The sequence below is a fragment of the Myotis brandtii genome, unplaced genomic scaffold (genome assembly GCF_000412655.1).
Source record: "Myotis brandtii unplaced genomic scaffold, ASM41265v1 scaffold79, whole genome shotgun sequence".
NCBI classification, from domain to species: Eukaryota; Metazoa; Chordata; class Mammalia; order Chiroptera; family Vespertilionidae; genus Myotis; species Myotis brandtii.
The window spans coordinates 2,457,042-2,473,720 of record NW_005371173.1 but is presented as its reverse complement, the minus strand read 5'-3'; positions in this window follow the sequence as shown (position 1 = coordinate 2,473,720).

The window sequence follows — 16,679 nt, the reverse complement described above, 5'->3', positions numbered from 1 at the left end:
TGTGCCCGACCAGGGTCCAGGCTGGGGAGGGGCCTGCAACTGAGGTATGTGGCCTTGACTGGATTCAAACCTGGAACCCTTCAGTTCAGAGTCCGATGCTCTATCCACTGAGCCAAACCAGCTAGGGCTGTTTAACCTTTTGATGAACTACCAAACTGTTCTCCACAGCTGCCACCAACCGTTTATAAGGGTTCCAGTTCCTCTACATTCTCACCAGCACTTGTTACCATGTCTTTTTTATTCTAGCCGTCCTAGTGGGTGAGAAGTGGTATCTCACCCTGATTTTGATTTGTTTTTCCCTGACGGCTATAGAATTTAGCATCTTTTCATGTGCTTATTAGCCACCTGAGTATCTCCTTTGGAGAAATGTCTATTCAGATCCTTTCCCTTTTAAAACTGGGTTATTTGTCTTTTTATTGGGGTTGCCACCTTTTTGCACCTTTGTTAGGGTCTGCTTGTGAACTGGAGAGGGAGAAAGATTCAGGATAGGAAAAAACAAACACAAACAAACCTGGATTCTCTCCCACCCTACCCCATCTACCTGGATTGAGGAGGGTCTGTATAGTAGCAAGGTCATTTCCTGAATTGTGTAGGCTTTCAGGAAAAGAACCTGGACTCTCCAGCCCTCACTGTCTGACGCCCAGTTCCATGCTTCATCCTTCCAAGGATTCTAGAACTCCTTCCAACTCTCCTCCCAGGAAGCAGCTAAACTTCTTCCCCAGCCCTAGCCTGTCCACCTATCTGTCCATTTGATTTTTGTAGCCATCTGAGGCTCTGCTCTCCTGTCTGTCCATAGGCTGCCTCTTTGCCAGAAGTCTCTACTCTTACCTGAAAGTCTACGCCAAGGGAGAGTGAGATCCAGAGGATGCAACTGGGGCCTTTTGAAGGCTTTTGTCAAACGTCCCTGCGAATGCCATTCTCATGCCCTTAGAGGGACAGAGCCAAGTGGGAGGGCAGCTGGCCAGACCCCTCCAAGAGGTCATCAACCCAGTCTTCCAATCCTGGCAAGGTTGCTTCAGCAGCTTGTGCCTCAAGATCAGACCTGAATTGCTGGAGGAGAGAGGCTGGGCCTGTCAGATATAGGGGTAGAGAGGGAATCCCCACCTCGACATTAAAAGCTCCTTCCCCAAACTTTTCTGCCTGAGCTTTCTCATCATACCCACCTCTGGACCCTTACCTCCCCGGACCCTGGGCGAGACAGGGGTGGTGGCCTCCCAGTGTCACAGGGAAGCTGTTCACACTGGGTCTCTAGAGAAGCACAGTATCTGGAAGAGACAGCATCCATCTCCTTGGGACTGGTCCAACCCACTGGTGCTATCTGAGTGCTCCAGAGCCAGGAATAATGGGGTCCCCAGTCAGAACCCCTCCTCACCCCCACATATGCCAGACTCTGAATTGTACAGTGGGCAACTCAGTGTATGGCAATGGAAGACATGAAAGGTGGGGGTGGAGCGTGGAAGGTGGGTTCCTCAGAAAAATATGTCTGACCCTTTCTAAAATCAGTTTCATGGTCACAAGGTTCAGAAGTTTTGAATTCAAATTGCTACTACTATTACTAATAGTGTCTAATGTGCGAGTAATACCTTAGTGTTTTAGCACTCTTTCCATCCTCAACCTCACTTAAGAAACAACAGCATTATTATTAAATTCCCACTGGATCACTTACTATATGCCATGCACTGTGCTAAGAAAGTTATATGTATTATCTCCTTTAATCCTCTCACCAATCCTCTGAGGTCAGTCATTTCATGGATGAGAAAACTGAAGCTTGGCAAATTTAATTACATTTCCCAGGGTCACAGAGCTAGTAAGAGCAGGGATTCACATGCTAAGGTGGGCAGAATGCAAACTTCTGTGCCCTAGCCAGTCTCTGATCCCTCCAATGACCTGTGGTCCCTGTGCATTTTGGGGAAAGCAACTTCTGGTTTTTGGGGTGGGCCAATCATACTCTCCCAAGTGTCAACTCTCAGTCCTTTCACCCTGCAGGACTGTTCTAGAAGGATGATATCACTCAACATGTGAAGACCAGAAGACACCCAGGTTCTATACCCCAGAGACCTGCATGAGAAATGGGCAAGCAGCCTTCACCACCAAAACCACTGGGCTGAGGTGTGTGAGGCCTGTGGTCTGGAAGACAGAGCAACTGGGAAGAGCATGAATGTTAGGGGTACAGGTAGGAGCTATGGGAAGTCCAGTGAATTGAATGAAGAGAGCACCTGGAGCACCTGTCTGATTTTAGCCAGAAACAATCTCATGCTCCGTGAGTGATATCTGCAAAGGAAGGGATTAGGAAGTATGTCTGCTATTTGCTGTCCCCCATCTTTGTCTTCTAGGGGCAAGCATGAAGAGAAACTTTATTGTTCCCTAAGATGAGATTCTTTCAGGAATTTTGAAATCCTTTATTTGGGCTCTCTCTCTCTCTCTCTCTCTCTCTCTCTCTCTCTCTCTCTCAATATTTTTATTGATTTCAGAGAGGAAGGAAGAGGGAGAGAGAGGTAGGCCTGTTTGGGGCTATTGAGTTGTCCAGCAGGGGTCTGGTGATACCTTGGACTAAGATCATGGCAGCAGCATCACTGGGAAGCTCCTAGCTGGGCTCCATTCAAAGGCAGCCTGCATCTGAAAGGTGCTTTAGCCCCTCACTCCTTTCAAAGAAATTAGTCTCCACCCCTGTCACCATGGTAGCTGGGCCTCCTTAGCTTGGATTGGTTGCCAGACCACATGTTGGTCCTGTGACTGACCTCAGGATGGGAACTGGTTGCCATGGTTCTATCAAATACGCAAATAAGGAACTGCCACTCTTCTTCAGGCTCAGGGGACCGACCAGGCCTGTCTAATGGAAAATCCCAGGAAGGAGACAGGATTAGAGGTGGGGATCAGGGAAGCGCCTACAGAAATCTACTTTAGACTTTTACAAGTTCCTGAATCACTAGTCTCAAGGCTTATTTAGGTCAAGACTGCTATTGAAACTTTTTTTTAAAATTTTGTGGGGGAGGGATGGGGAAGAGAGTGGCAACCCTGCCTCAGTGCATTCATTGAAAATCCCTTGTTCCTCCCCATTTTAGGATGTCCTTGAGCTATTTCCTACTTTGACTCACAACCTTGTAGCTGATTAAGGACTGGGGGGGAGAGGAGGGAGGGCGGAGAGAAACGTTCAATCCCCCACACTTTCCCTCATCTTCTCAAGAAGGGCAATTTCAGGCTGACCCAAATCTGGATTATTAAAGCCAATTCTCAGTTAAACTTTTTCTAGACTTTTCTGGAGGCAAGATGGACAGGGTTTGGACATGACCAGAGTCAGGTGAGACAGGAAGTTTGGGGTGTGGTGTTCGGAGAGCACAGCCCCTGGTTTCAGATCCCTTCCTCCCACAGATCATTTCGAAGGCAGTGAAAAGCAAGGTGAACTCACAGCTGGAATGACAGCCATCCCCACCCACAGCTTTCAAATGTGTCTTGGTTTTCTTCCATTTGTAGAAAGAAATCCCTCTAGACCCCAGGTCAGGCAGGCCTGGGACCTTACTCTGCTTTTTGATGGTCACTGTGTCCGCTGAGCATTAGGGTCCCCGACAGAGCAGTCATGTCAGCCCTGACCCAAGAAACCACACAAAGATTCTGCAGCCAAAGGTTATGCACATTTAACATTTTGATGCCAGTGGTCAGTTTGCCCTTGGGAAAGGGAGAGCAGCCATCGAGCCATCCTTGCTCAGCTCATACAACTCCAGATGTCCCAATCCAAGTTCAAAGGCCTGAGAACCAGGAACATGATGTCTGGCTCAAGCAGAGAGAGCCAATTGACCCTTCCTCCACCTTTTGGTTCTATTCAGGCCATCAGCTGGGTAGCTTATAAACAGAAATTTGTTTTTCACGATGCTAGAGGCTGGGAAGCCCAAAATCGTGTGAGGTTACAGCAAAAAGGCACCTTCTATAAACCAGGAAGTAGGCCTTCACCAGACACCAGTGCCTTGATTTTGGACTTGATTATAGCTCACATTTTCCCACTTCTTTACCAGCTAATTTTTTCTTATGCACTGGATCTATTTGGTTGAGATATGGTAGCGACTTTGAATGATCTTCCTTTGAAGGGTGTTGACTTTGTTCTAACAGACAGTTCAATTTTGGGCAAAAAACTTGAAGCCTGGCTAGGACAAGAATAGTTCAGTCCTGTCTTAGTCCAGGGACGTAATCCTTAGTCCTGGGACTTGGGATTTGCAGTTCACCTTGGGTGTGGTACTTGTAGGATTTCAATAAAGATCCCAAGGTGTTACCCAGTCCCTCTAATTTTATAGGCCCTGAACCCCAAACGGTCTCTCTAACACTGTGGAAGCTTCCAACATTTCTGTTCAGACATTTCACTTTTTCACTAGGTTCCTTGAAATCTCTCTGCAAATGTGTCATTGAGAAGGCAGCTAAGACTTTGAGGGAACTTTGCACATGGATTTTGGTTTCCCCTCTCTGTAGCTCACTCGTTTCCCAGATGTCTCCTTCAATTTCCAGCTGCTCTGGTGTTTGCCAGCCTCTGCTTCCTCGGTCAGTCACGCTGCCACTCTCTGCATGAGCCATATCTCCCCCTGTGCTGCAGGGAATGGTAGGTGAAGTGTCCTCAGGGGAAAAGCTTGTTAAATGTGGGATGCATAAAATCCTTTTTTCAAGGATTATATTTCACCTCATTTTTCTTGCTTTTGGCTGGTCTCCATGCTTCCATACAGTTATTTTTATATTTTGTCTTGTTAGTGGGAGGGTCTGACACAAGTGATTTTGTCACACCAGGCACTGGAGGTTTATCTTGTATCATTGATGTGTGTTACACATAATATTTTTAAATTATTGCATAAATAATATGAGGCCTAGGAGCAAATGAGTGTGAACATTCTTTGAGAAGTATACTACTACAGGACACAGGGACAGATGCTCTTTGGCTAGCACTGTTGGAGAATGTACTGGTAGAGGGCAAGAGTGGAACAGATCGACCTGTTAGGAAGCATTGTTTTGGTCCAGGGACATTGGGTGGATTGGATTGGGCTTTCTCAGTAGAGCTGAGCGTCTCCAGCTGGCCATGCACTCTACCCAGAGGCAGCCTGAACTTCAGGGGGAATTCAGACTCTCATGCTCTCCAAGGAAACAGCTTCTGACTCCTGTCACCATGGCAACTATGCTTCATCTGTCTGGATTGGTCGCTGGGGTGACATCATCATCGCTAAGTGACTGATCCACACAGAAAAGCTGGTTGCCATGGTGCTAAAGTGTGGAACCCTATTCTTCTCCAGGTCAAGGTCCTTGACTGAACCTAAAGGAAAGGAGATCAGACGTGGAGCCAAGGGGAGGCCAGCTGTCAGGCAGGTGCTGAGTCACTCTGCCTCAGAACTTGCCCAAATCAGGACTGCGATTAGAGCATGTCATTTATTGGGGGAGGGGAGGTTTATGTTGTAGAGGGGGAGCCTCCAGCACAGAAGCACACAGATTACAAATCCCACGTTTCCTCCCATTTTAGAGCTGCCTTGAACTGTTTCCTTCACTGAGCAAAACCTTGAGGCATCCCCAGCCCCCACCCCCTGCATTGCCAGTCAGAGGAGATAGTCGGACAACCTACCTCTGAATTTTTTAAGAGTTTTTTGTTGAAACTCTTTTTGTGGTCTTGTTTGGTGCCAGGGCAGGTGGGTTCCAGCCAGAACCTCTGAGGTAAACTACATAGGACCAGAACAGAGGGGACGTTGGGGTGGGATGTAGAATGGATTCTTGGTGGAGGATGGAGGCCTGGTTTCTGAACCCTTTCTCCTTCCAGACATCGTTCATAATGTGAATGTAAGGCAGAATAGGACCACAAATGAATTGCAATGTTTCCTCAACCACGCCCACCCCTCCATTTGCCACACTTTATGATAGTCATTTTTCCCCTTGGGAAAGGAACTTCCTTTGAACCCCAAGTTCAAAAGGCCTGAGGATCTGCTTGGTCTTCTGAGAGTATTGCTCTCAGAATTAGGGCCCCTCCAATAAATACCAAAAAGAAGCACAGTATAAAAGCACAGTATCATTTTCATAGCTATTTCCCTGGTAGTTTGACATCTTAAAGTGGAGAGAGAAGCACTCCCACCTATGCTCAACCTACCCAAAGAGCATCTGTCCCTGTGTCCTGTAGTAGTATACTTCTCAAAGAATGTTCACACTCATTTGCTCCTAGGCCTCATATTATTTATGCAATAATTTAAAAATATTATTTGTAAAAAAAAATATTATGTGTAACACACATCAATGATACAAGATAAACCTCCAGTGCCTGGTGTGACAAAATCACTTGTGTCAGACCCTCCCACTAACAAGACAAAATATAAAAATAACTGTATGGAAGCATGGAGACCAGCCAAAAGCAAGAAAAATGAGGTGAAATATAATCCTTGAAAAAAGGATTTTATGCATCCCACATTTAACAAGCTTTTCCCCTGAGGACACTTCACCTACCATTCCCTGCAGCACAGGGGGAGATATGGCTCATGCAGAGAGTGGCAGCGTGACTGACCGAGGAAGCAGAGGCTGGCAAACACCAGAGCAGCTGGAAATTGAAGGAGACATCTGGGAAACGAGTGAGCTACAGAGAGGGGAAACCAAAATCCATGTGCAAAGTTCCCTCAAAGTCTTAGCTGCCTTCTCAATGACACATTTGCAGAGAGATTTCAAGGAACCTAGTGAAAAAGTGAAATGTCTGAACAGAAATGTTGGAAGCTTCCACAGTGTTAGAGAGACCGTTTGGGGTTCAGGGCCTATAAAATTAGAGGGACTGGGTAACACCTTGGGATCTTTATTGAAATCCTACAAGTACCACACCCAAGGTGAACTGCAAATCCCAAGTCCCAGGACTAAGGATTACGTCCCTGGACTAAGACAGGACTGAACTATTCTTGTCCTAGCCAGGCTTCAAGTTTTTTTGCCCAAAATTGAACTGTCTGTTAGAACAAAGTCAACACCCTTCAAAGGAAGATCATTCAAAGTCGCTACCATATCTCAACCAAATAGATCCAGTGCATAAGAAAAAATTAGCTGGTAAAGAAGCAGGAAAATGTAAAATATAATCAAGAGAAAATCTTTTTTTTAATATATTTTTATTGATTTCAGAGAGGAAGGGGGGGAGAGAGAGAGAGAGAGAGAGAAACATCAATGATGAGAGAGAATCATCATTCGGATGCCTCCTGCACGCCCCCTACTGAGGATCGAGCCGAAACCCGAGCATGTGCCCTGACCAGGAATTGAACCGTGACCTCCTGGTTCATAGGTCAACGCTCAGCCACTGAGTCATGCAAGCCAGGCAAGAGAGATATACTTTAAATATAATGACAAGGATTACTTGAAAGTAAAATAATGAAAATATATATACCATGAAAATACTAACCAACAGAAAGCTGTTGTGGCCATCTCGCTATCAGAAAAAATAGGCTTAAGATAAGCAGTATTACTAGAGATACAGAGTGATATTTCATAATGATAAAGGATCAGTTTTTCAAGAGGGCTTAACAGTCCTAATGTGGATGCATCAAATGACAGTTTCAAAAAAACAAAGCAAAACTGATTGAACCTAAAGGAAATATAGACAATTCCACAAATATATTAGGTTATAATAGATAGTTCAAGCACACAGAAATCAATACAGATATGAAAACATTGAGCATTAATCAACATGACTTACTTGATATTTATAGAACACTAAAACCAACAATTGCAGAACAGATATTCTGACTTGAGCCTGGGCTCCAGCACCTCCTGCCTCATCTGATTTGTAGCCAGCTCAGGGGTCGTCTCCATACCCACAGGCCCGTGTCTGTTGCCCATTTGGATGCAAGGTACCCTCTTGTTTCTGAGGGGAGCGCCTGGCAGGATGGAAAGAGCAGAGGGCTCCCATCCTAGAGGCTGCATACAAGTTCTGGCCACCCTTCCAGTTTGTGCCCTGAAGGGACCTCTGGTGATACAGCGACATATCCACAGTCACAAATGCACAGAGGGCCCTGGAGCCTCCTGAGTTCGTGAAAATGGGGACTACACACATCAGCTGCAGAGACCGTCCTGATTCCCAATCCAGCTCTGCTCCATCCTGGCTGAGAAGCGACGAGGCCTGGTTCTTACCTGTGAAATGGGAATGATGTGCTGGGCTGGCTCCTGGTGAGCACTGGCTGGGCGGCAAGGATGACTCTCCCTTCTGCAGTAATAGGAACGGCCAGCAGAGGGAGACAGCATCTGCCACCTCCTGAGAAACCCAAAGCAGGCAGCTGGACTGGGTGGAAACCACACCTGGTTCCCCTTCAGCAGGGTAGGTGGGAGGCTGAACTATGGCTTTGGGGCCAGGTGGTCACCCAGCTGCCCTGGGAGGCCTGTTCCACCCCCCACTCTGCAGACGGGTCCCCTCTGGTAGCCACACTGCACAGGCTGAGCCCTCCAGGAGGTGGACGTCAGCAGAGGTCATGGCTTTCCCTGGGGGCGGAGTGCCCACCTGTGCCTGCACCCCTCTGTCTAAGGGATTGATACGGGAATTTTGGACTGGAACACACGGTGTTCCCTGGGCAGGATGGCTTTCCCCGGGCTCTTTGTCTGTCAGAGTTGAAGAATGAAATCACGGACTGAAATCACAGATGGAAGATGGTATAGTAAAGGTGGAAATTTATTGAAGAACAAGTACAGACTCCCACGTGGGAAAGGGGAAAGAGTCCCACCACGTCCCTCTTCCCTGCGGGTTATAAAGGCTGCAGATCTGTATGCCTTGATATCTCCTCTGATTGGTCACCACCCCCTTCTGATTTGGTCACTATAGCAACTTCTGAGCTCAAAGGTCGAACCTCGCACAGGACACGTGAGCCTCTCCTCCCTCATTGTTCTCCTATTCCCTCTAGGCGTTCTTCCTCCTTCCCTTTATTCTGTAAATGTGTACCTTTTGCTACTCCCAGCTCCCTTGTCTTATGGAAATGTAACTTCTGCTCCCTGCTCCCTTGTCTTATGGAAATGTACCCTTTTGCAACTCTGTAACCCTGTGTTTTTTCCATGGACCCTTTAATTTTAAAAATTTCCTAAACCTGCCTATTTCACCCCCCAAAATTCCTATTTTACCCAAAAAACTCCTTTCAGGGTCAATTCACCTGCCCCTCCCAGACTGGTTTGAGGACCCTGGGGCTGCAGGCAGGACCTGGGGGACTAGCGACAGGCTGCGGCTGAATGGGGACTCCAGGGGATGAGAGATGCTGCCACGGAGGTGGGGTGGCATCAGGGAATTGGACCAGGCGGCAGCGGGACAGAGCCATGTCTCACAGAGCGAATGCAGGAAGTCAGCGGTTTGCAGACCCCAAATCAATTTCTTTTTGAGGTAAAACAAAATCTGCCAGGGGAAGCAGGCGGCGGAAGCCAGACACAGGAAAAATAATGGTACTTTGCAATCTAAGCCACAGACAGCGAGGGGAGGCGGGGCGTTCTCCACACAGGCCCTCCCCCCAATGCAGCAGGACTCTGCCAAGGTTACCCGCTGGGAGGGACCACAGGACAAAGACAGCAGCTGCCCAGAGGCACTTGTGCAATGTCAGGACCCCTGTCTGCTGGGGGTGGAAGAGGAGGAGTGGGGGGAAAGGTGAAGCCCATCAGAGCAAATGGCCACAGGGTGAGGGGCCGCTTACCCAGAGGTCATAGGTAAAAGAGACATAGGATGTGGGCTACCAGAGAGTTCCAATTTTAGCTCTGCCCTTTTACTGCCAGCTGCCCTCGAGGAAGTCACTCACCCTCTCTGGGCTGCAGTAGCCTCACCTGTACAATGGGCCACAGCTGCTCATCACAGAAGTGTGGGGTGATTGTGTGTGTACCCCACTTGTCCTGAGGGCTTTCCGCTCCCTAATCAGCCTCACCATCCTTCCCTCCCCCAGCCTTCCAGGAACTGCATAGGCTCCTCTGGACCTCTTGCATGGACTCTGGATGGGCCACTGCTCTCCTGTCTCCTTTCAATCCCAGCTGTCACAGTCCCAGCAGGAAAGAGCACGCACGAACAATTTTCTGGAAGGATTTGACAAAGGGACTGTTGACAGATGTGAGAGCAGGGACAGACAGCCAACCAGGGAGGTAGCAGCCTGGAAACAGAGACCATCCAAGGTCTCAAGGGAGCGGGGCCACGTGATCAGACAGAAGTGCTCACATGAACAAGGGGGCAGGTCCACGTGAACACACTTGAGAAGTCCTTCTCAAGTGAGGATGGAGGAGGGGCCATGTGAAAATGGAAGGAGTGTGGCCAGGAGCTCCCAGGAGCTGAAGAGGCAGGAAGGACCCTCCCCTGGAGCCCTTCCAGGGAGCACAGCCTCAGACACCCTGATTTCAGATTCTGGCCCCAGAATGCGGAGAGCACATGTTCCTGTTTGTTTAGGCCATCTGTAGGCACCAGAGCAGCAGCCTCAGGAAATAGACCGCTCCTTGCCCCTTTGGGGGCTTTGACCGGGTTCTGGGAACAGCTGAGCCCTGTGCCCCAGGGGAGACCCCCTAGACCTCTCACGGCAGGGGCTCACAGGGAGATTCACCCCTGTGTCTGTGCCTTGGCCCTGTCTCCCACTCCCCCGGGGCTCCTCAGCAGTGACAGTGCAGTGGGCACACCAGGGCAGGCTGCTTGGTGGGAAGTGCAGGCTACGTGGCTCAGAAACTCCTCACCACCTTGCCGAGCCCCCAGCTGCAGGGTGCTGCAGGGCACTCCCCAGCCCTGCCCTTACCTCCCAGGCCTTCCCCCTGATGACTCCAGCCTGGGCCTCTGCTTCCTGGAGCACCTGGGCTGACAGAAGCCAACAACTGGGTTGTTGTGCCCATATTCTAGATGCCAAAACTGAGGCTCAGAGACGGGGAGCAGAGGTCCCTACCCCCAGCCTACCTCCCCCTCAACTCAGCCCAGCTCACAGGTGGCTCCCCCAGCTGCTGCCTGGTTGCCATGGTGTCGGAGGAGGAAGAGATTTCTGAGAAGCAATCCAAAAATTCACACCAGGTGGCCCCTCCATACTCACTTCCTCTCTCCAGCTTCAAAGCCTCCTTTTGTGCAGGTAGGCGGGGCCTCTTCCTGGCCAGGCAGCGGAGAGCAAAGGAAATCAAGGAGACATAGGGTCCAGGTAGTGGGTTCTGGGACCCCAACCTCACCTAGCAGATTTCCTGGACCTGGGCGCCATCACCCTCCCACAGTTCCCAGACCACGCGGGCTGTTTCCTGCCTCCCTGCCTTCGAATATGCAGGTCCCTCCACCTCGAATGCCCTTCCTCATCCTTCAAATCCCAGCTCAGCTTTAACTCCACTGGAGAACCTTCCCTGAGTCACTTGGGGCTCCCCCTGCATCCTGCACCCACCCCAGTCACAGCTGTTTTCTGGATGATGCTCTCACGGGGCGGTGAGGTCTTGGAGATGCTAGCTTTGCCTTTGTACCCCAGCCCCTGGCACAGACAGGTGCTCAGTAAATCCTAAGGAAGGGAATAAGGGAGGGAGGAGAGGATGGGAGCAAAGAAAAACCTCTCATAGGATTGGAGAGGATCTGGACTGTGAGCACCTGGCACAGGGCTGGGCACAGAGCAAAGCCTACTCCCTTCCTGCCACCTCCACTTGAGCCTGGGCTCCAGCGCCTTCTGCCTCTTCTGATTGGAGCCGGCTCAGGGGTCTTCGCCATACCCGCAGGCCTGTGTCTGTTGCCCATTTGGATGCAAGGTAATTACACCAGGATGCAGATGTGCAGTTGACTTCATAAGGAGCTAGTGTGTTTGGGAGAAAGCCTCCAGTCTCAGAAATCCTGAACTGGGCAAACTTGCATGGGCCTGAGGGCTGACCTTGAGCAGGGGTTTTCTAATGGTTTTCACACTGAATACTTTCTGCAAACAAAGCCTTACCTGATGGCCATTATATAAAACAGATGGAAACTAAGCTGATTGGGGCCAAAGTGGTGTGTGTTGAAGGTGCCCACCTGGGAGACAGGACCAGAGTCCCCTCTCCCCTGTAGCTCTGGGTCCGGGGAGATGAGGGTTCAGGTTGGTCCTGGTGGTGGGATGGGGCAGCCAGGAAAGAGGAAGAGCCCTGGGGAGAGTCCAGTGGCTGATATTTACTAACTGGTACAGAGGGGCTTCAATATTGTCAGAACTGCGTGTTGTTCATGCCCGTGTGGCTGGGCCAACGAACTCATCTTTCACAACAAGAGGTCAGTCTATACAAACAAAAATGAAAATATGTCCTTGGAAAAAATCACAATGACTTCAACCTTTAATGTTCTCACAGTTTCTTTTTTTTTTTCATCTTGAAGGGATATTTTAGGGGAAGTATCTCTTGTCTAGAAGAAGTATTTATATGAACTCAGCAATTCCATCAACTTCTCTTTCTTTTTCTCTTGTGAAAATCAAGTAAAATTAAATTTAAAATTGTATCTGAAAAAAAAGAATATTCTTTTCGCATGTACATGAACATTCACCAAGATAGAGTATATGCTGAGCTATGAAACAAAGTCAAGACAATTGAAGTCATACAAAGCGTGTTCTCAGACCACATTGAAATTAAAATGTAAATAAATACCAAAAACCTTAAAAATTCCCAGTAGTAGCATTAATTCTTAGAGATGCATATTGAATTATTTAGGAGTGAAATGCCATGATGTCTGTAAATTACTTTTAAGTACTTTACCAAGAGAAAGAAGCAATTGTGACCAAATCTTAATAATTGTTAGTCTGAAAAAAAAATTGTTAGTCTGGGTGGTAGGTATGTGGGCATTCATTAGATTCTTCTCTTTTTTAACATTGAAATTTTTCATAATAAAAATTAAGCTTTGCCAGAACCGGTTTGGCTCAGTGGATAGAGCGTCGGCCTGCGGACTGAAAGGTCCCAGGTTCGATTCCGGTCAAGGGCATGTACCTGGGTTGCGGGCACATCCCCAGTAGGAGGTGTGCAGGAGGCAGCTGATCGATGTTTCTCTCTCATCGATGTTTCTAACTCTCTATCTCTCTCCCTTCCTCTCTGTAAAAAATCAATAAAAATATATTTAAAAAAAAAAAAAAAAAAAAAATTAAGCTTAATAAACAAAATATTGAAATGCCAGTCTAGGGTTTAGAAAGCTCACACACTAACCTATAACCAAACAAGAATGGAAGCGAGAGTATAGTTAGTTCGTTAGCTAGCTAGTTGTTGCAATAGCTCTATCAAAAAGAGGACAGTGATTGAACCAGGGTGGTGGAAGTGATGTGGAGAGAAGTGGATAGATGTGCAATATACTAGTATTTTGCATTTCAAATCCATGTGTGCTGAAGATCGTTAGGAAGATGAGGGTAAAGTGAGCATCAGGGATAATAAAAATAAACTAAATACAGAGCGTCTACTGTCCAGTCCTTGTTCATATTTAATCCTCACAACAAATGTATGAGGTTAGTACAATTCACAGCCGCATCTTACATGCAATCCATTTCTTCAACTGTGGGACAAGAATAGAGGCGGTAGTCCGGGACCTGATTTATATTTTAAAAAAGGAGCAGGAGCCTGCGGGTGGGAACCTTAAACGGAAGACGGAGTTGGGTAGGCGTTCCCAGGGGCAAGGCCGGCCTGCGATTGGCCGAGCTGCCAAGAGAGGGCTGTGCAGATCAGCCACGCTGGCGGGTGGAAAGCAGCAGCCCAGCTTAGCCGCTCCGGCTGCGGTCTCCTCCTTCTCTGAGACTTAGGTGGGGAGCGCGCCGAGCCTGGGAGGGGGCGGCGCCCGCTGTGGCCGGGGGCCCCGGGGGCTCCGTCTGCTCCTCTGCTTCCTGCTGCTGCACAGCCGCCCAGGGGGCTGCAGAGACATTAGTGGCCACGGTCAGGAGGAAACCTGGGGAGTGCGGGCAGGGCCAGAGAGCGATCCTGAAAGAAGTGGGGCAGGGGGCCTCGAGGTTAGGACTTAGGAGGCAAAGAATATGTTTAGGGACGTGAAAAGAGATAAACTGGAAATTCGTGAGGAGGGCGGGAAAATGGGCCAAGGAATCTGTGCGACCGCAGGAGAAGCAAGATGCGCCGCATGGCCGGGGAAGAGCTGCCCGGGGCTGAGGGGAAGGCAGGGGACCAGGATCTCGGTACAGGAGCAAGGATTGCGGGTACTGGGGTCCTGGCTCCGGGGAGAATCTGGGCCGAGAGATGAGCCAGGGCTTGTTCGTAAGCCCTCGGAGCCTGCTGTCCGCTATCCAACTCTGTTAAGAAGGGGAGGGCTACGCTAGGATAAAGCGATGCAAGCGAAAGGGTCCAGCCTTTCCCTCCGCTCGGCTCCGCGCCAGCCGGGACCAGCGCAGACTCCGCTCTGAGCGGCCGGAGACCAACTGCGCAGCCTCGAGGATTCCGCGCCTGGGGCTTGGGGAAGGCGGCGCGAATTCCTAGTCTGACGCCAACTCTCCCCTCCGGATGCTTGGGTTTAGAGGCCAATGCAGAGGACTGACGAAGAATTGTGGGAGGAGGCCTAGTGGCGGAGGACAGGAGGGGAGGAGCGGAGTTGCGGGGGGATGTGGAAGGGGGTTGCGGGGGGAAGCGGGGCGGTGGAGGACCGTCAAGCCCGGTGGGAATATTTCGTACTCTTTACCGCCCCGAGCCGCCTCCAGGTTCCGGCACCTCTCAGCACCACGGACAGCGCCTGGCGTCCTGTGGGTCTGACCCAGGGTGCCCAAGCCACCTCTTTTCCTATTAATCCAGCGCTTCTCAACCTGTGGGTCGCGACCCCTTTGGCGGTCGAACGACCCTTTCACAGGGGTCGCCTAAGACCATCCTGCATATCAGATATTTACATTACGATTCATAACAGTAGCAACATTACAGTTATGAAGTAGCAACGAAAATAATTTTATGGTTGGGTCACAACATGAGGAACTGTATTTAAAGGGCCAGAAGGTTTTAATCCCCAAAGCGCTGCCTCAGAGAATGGTCTTCTCTTCCAGAAATTCTTTTCTTTCTCAATAGGGTCCTGGAGTTTCTGCTCCTTCCTAAAGCCAGGAATTTGATATTAGGATCCATTTGACTGGGGAGGAGAATTCCCTGTTCTTAAGGCTTGTACATAATGAGTCATGATAATTCCACTACAGGGAAAAAAGGACTCCGCCACCCCTACCACATCTAACTGCACAGCATTAGGGACTATCCGCCCCACCTTCTGTCCTTTGCCTAGGCTCAGTTGGGCTAACTGTGGCCTTCAGGACAAGGGTCCAGACACTCAAACCCTATACTTCCTCCTATAAAGTTTCCAGGCCTCCTCTCTAATACCCTTCAGGCTTCAGATCCTTTCCCGAGATGCAGTTCACCTGCTTCCCAGGCCCCACCTGTTCACCTGGTTTTGCATCCCATGTGTGTAGCTGTCTGAGTCTCTGCTTACCTCAGCCTCCACAAACTACTCTTTGCCTGTAAGCTTGGTTCTTTCCTGGAAGTTGGTACCAAAGGTGAATGAGGTGCAGGGGCTGAAAAACAGGGCAGGTGGTGATGCGGGAAGGGACAGTGAAAAGGAGGAGCGCTTGAAAGGAGGGGGGGATCTGGAGAAGGGGACAGAGACCAGGAAACACGGGGGTCATAGCGGAAGGAAGCTGCTTTTCTTCAAGTGGGATTTGGAAAGGTTCTGGCCCAGCTTCTTGCTGACGCCACCACTTAGCCTTTAGATCATCGGTTCTCAACCTGGGGGTCGAACGACCCTTTCACAGGGGTCACCTAAGACCATTGGAAAACATATAATTACATATTGGGGTTGTTTTTGTTTTTTTAAATGTGGAACGCGTCACAGGATTTGCTGGACACCCTTACGCAGGGGCCATGCAAATCTCTCTTCTCTGTATCGTTCCAATTTAGTATATGTGCTGCCAAAGCCAACACTACATATTGTTTTTGTGATTAATCACTATGCTGTAATTATGTTCAATTTGTCACACTGAAATTGGGGGTCACCACAACATGAGGAACTGTATTAAAGGGTCGCGGCATTAGGAAGGTTGAGAACCACTGCTTTAGATGGTCAGGACCAAGTGGGAGTGGGGCAGCTCTGGCCCTTCCTAGGACTTACCACCCTAGTCTTCCAGAACTTGCACGTTGTACTCCAGCAGATTGTGCCCCAAGGTGAGTAGGAGCTGGAGAGGCTGAGGCCTGGCCAGATATGAGGGGAGTGGGGATAGTGAGGGGCTGTTTGATCTGAGAATGGGCTTCCTTCTTCAAATGTCTCTACTTGAAACTTTCCTGTCATGCTCACCTGATGGAGAAGGGGTGATACGAGAGTGGGGGTGGAGTTGGATGGGTGGGCTGTTTGCCCTTGAACACGCTTGGGAAGGGCCCAACAGACTAATAGAAGTAGCCCCTGAAAGAAGTTATCATCTAATTCCTTTGGACGAGTCCCAACCCCTGGCCCTATCTGAGTTTTTCCAGGGCCAGGAATCCTTACGTTCTCAGCCAGGAAAACACACACACACACACACGCCACCTTCCTCTACTCTTTGGCCTGGGCTAGTCGCTTGGTAAAGTTCAGAGTCAAATCCTTGAGATGCTTGAATTCTTCAGAATCCAGATTGGACACACCCGTCTAGCACTCCCATCTACCTTTCTAGATGGGACATTGGGGCCCAGGCTGATCAAGGGACTTACTCAAAGATGCATAGCAGGTTCATGGCAGAGCCAAGTCTGGACCCAGCCCTTTCCCCACCAGCCCCTGCCTTTCCTCTCTGGGGCCACAGTGGGGGTTGGGCTGTTCC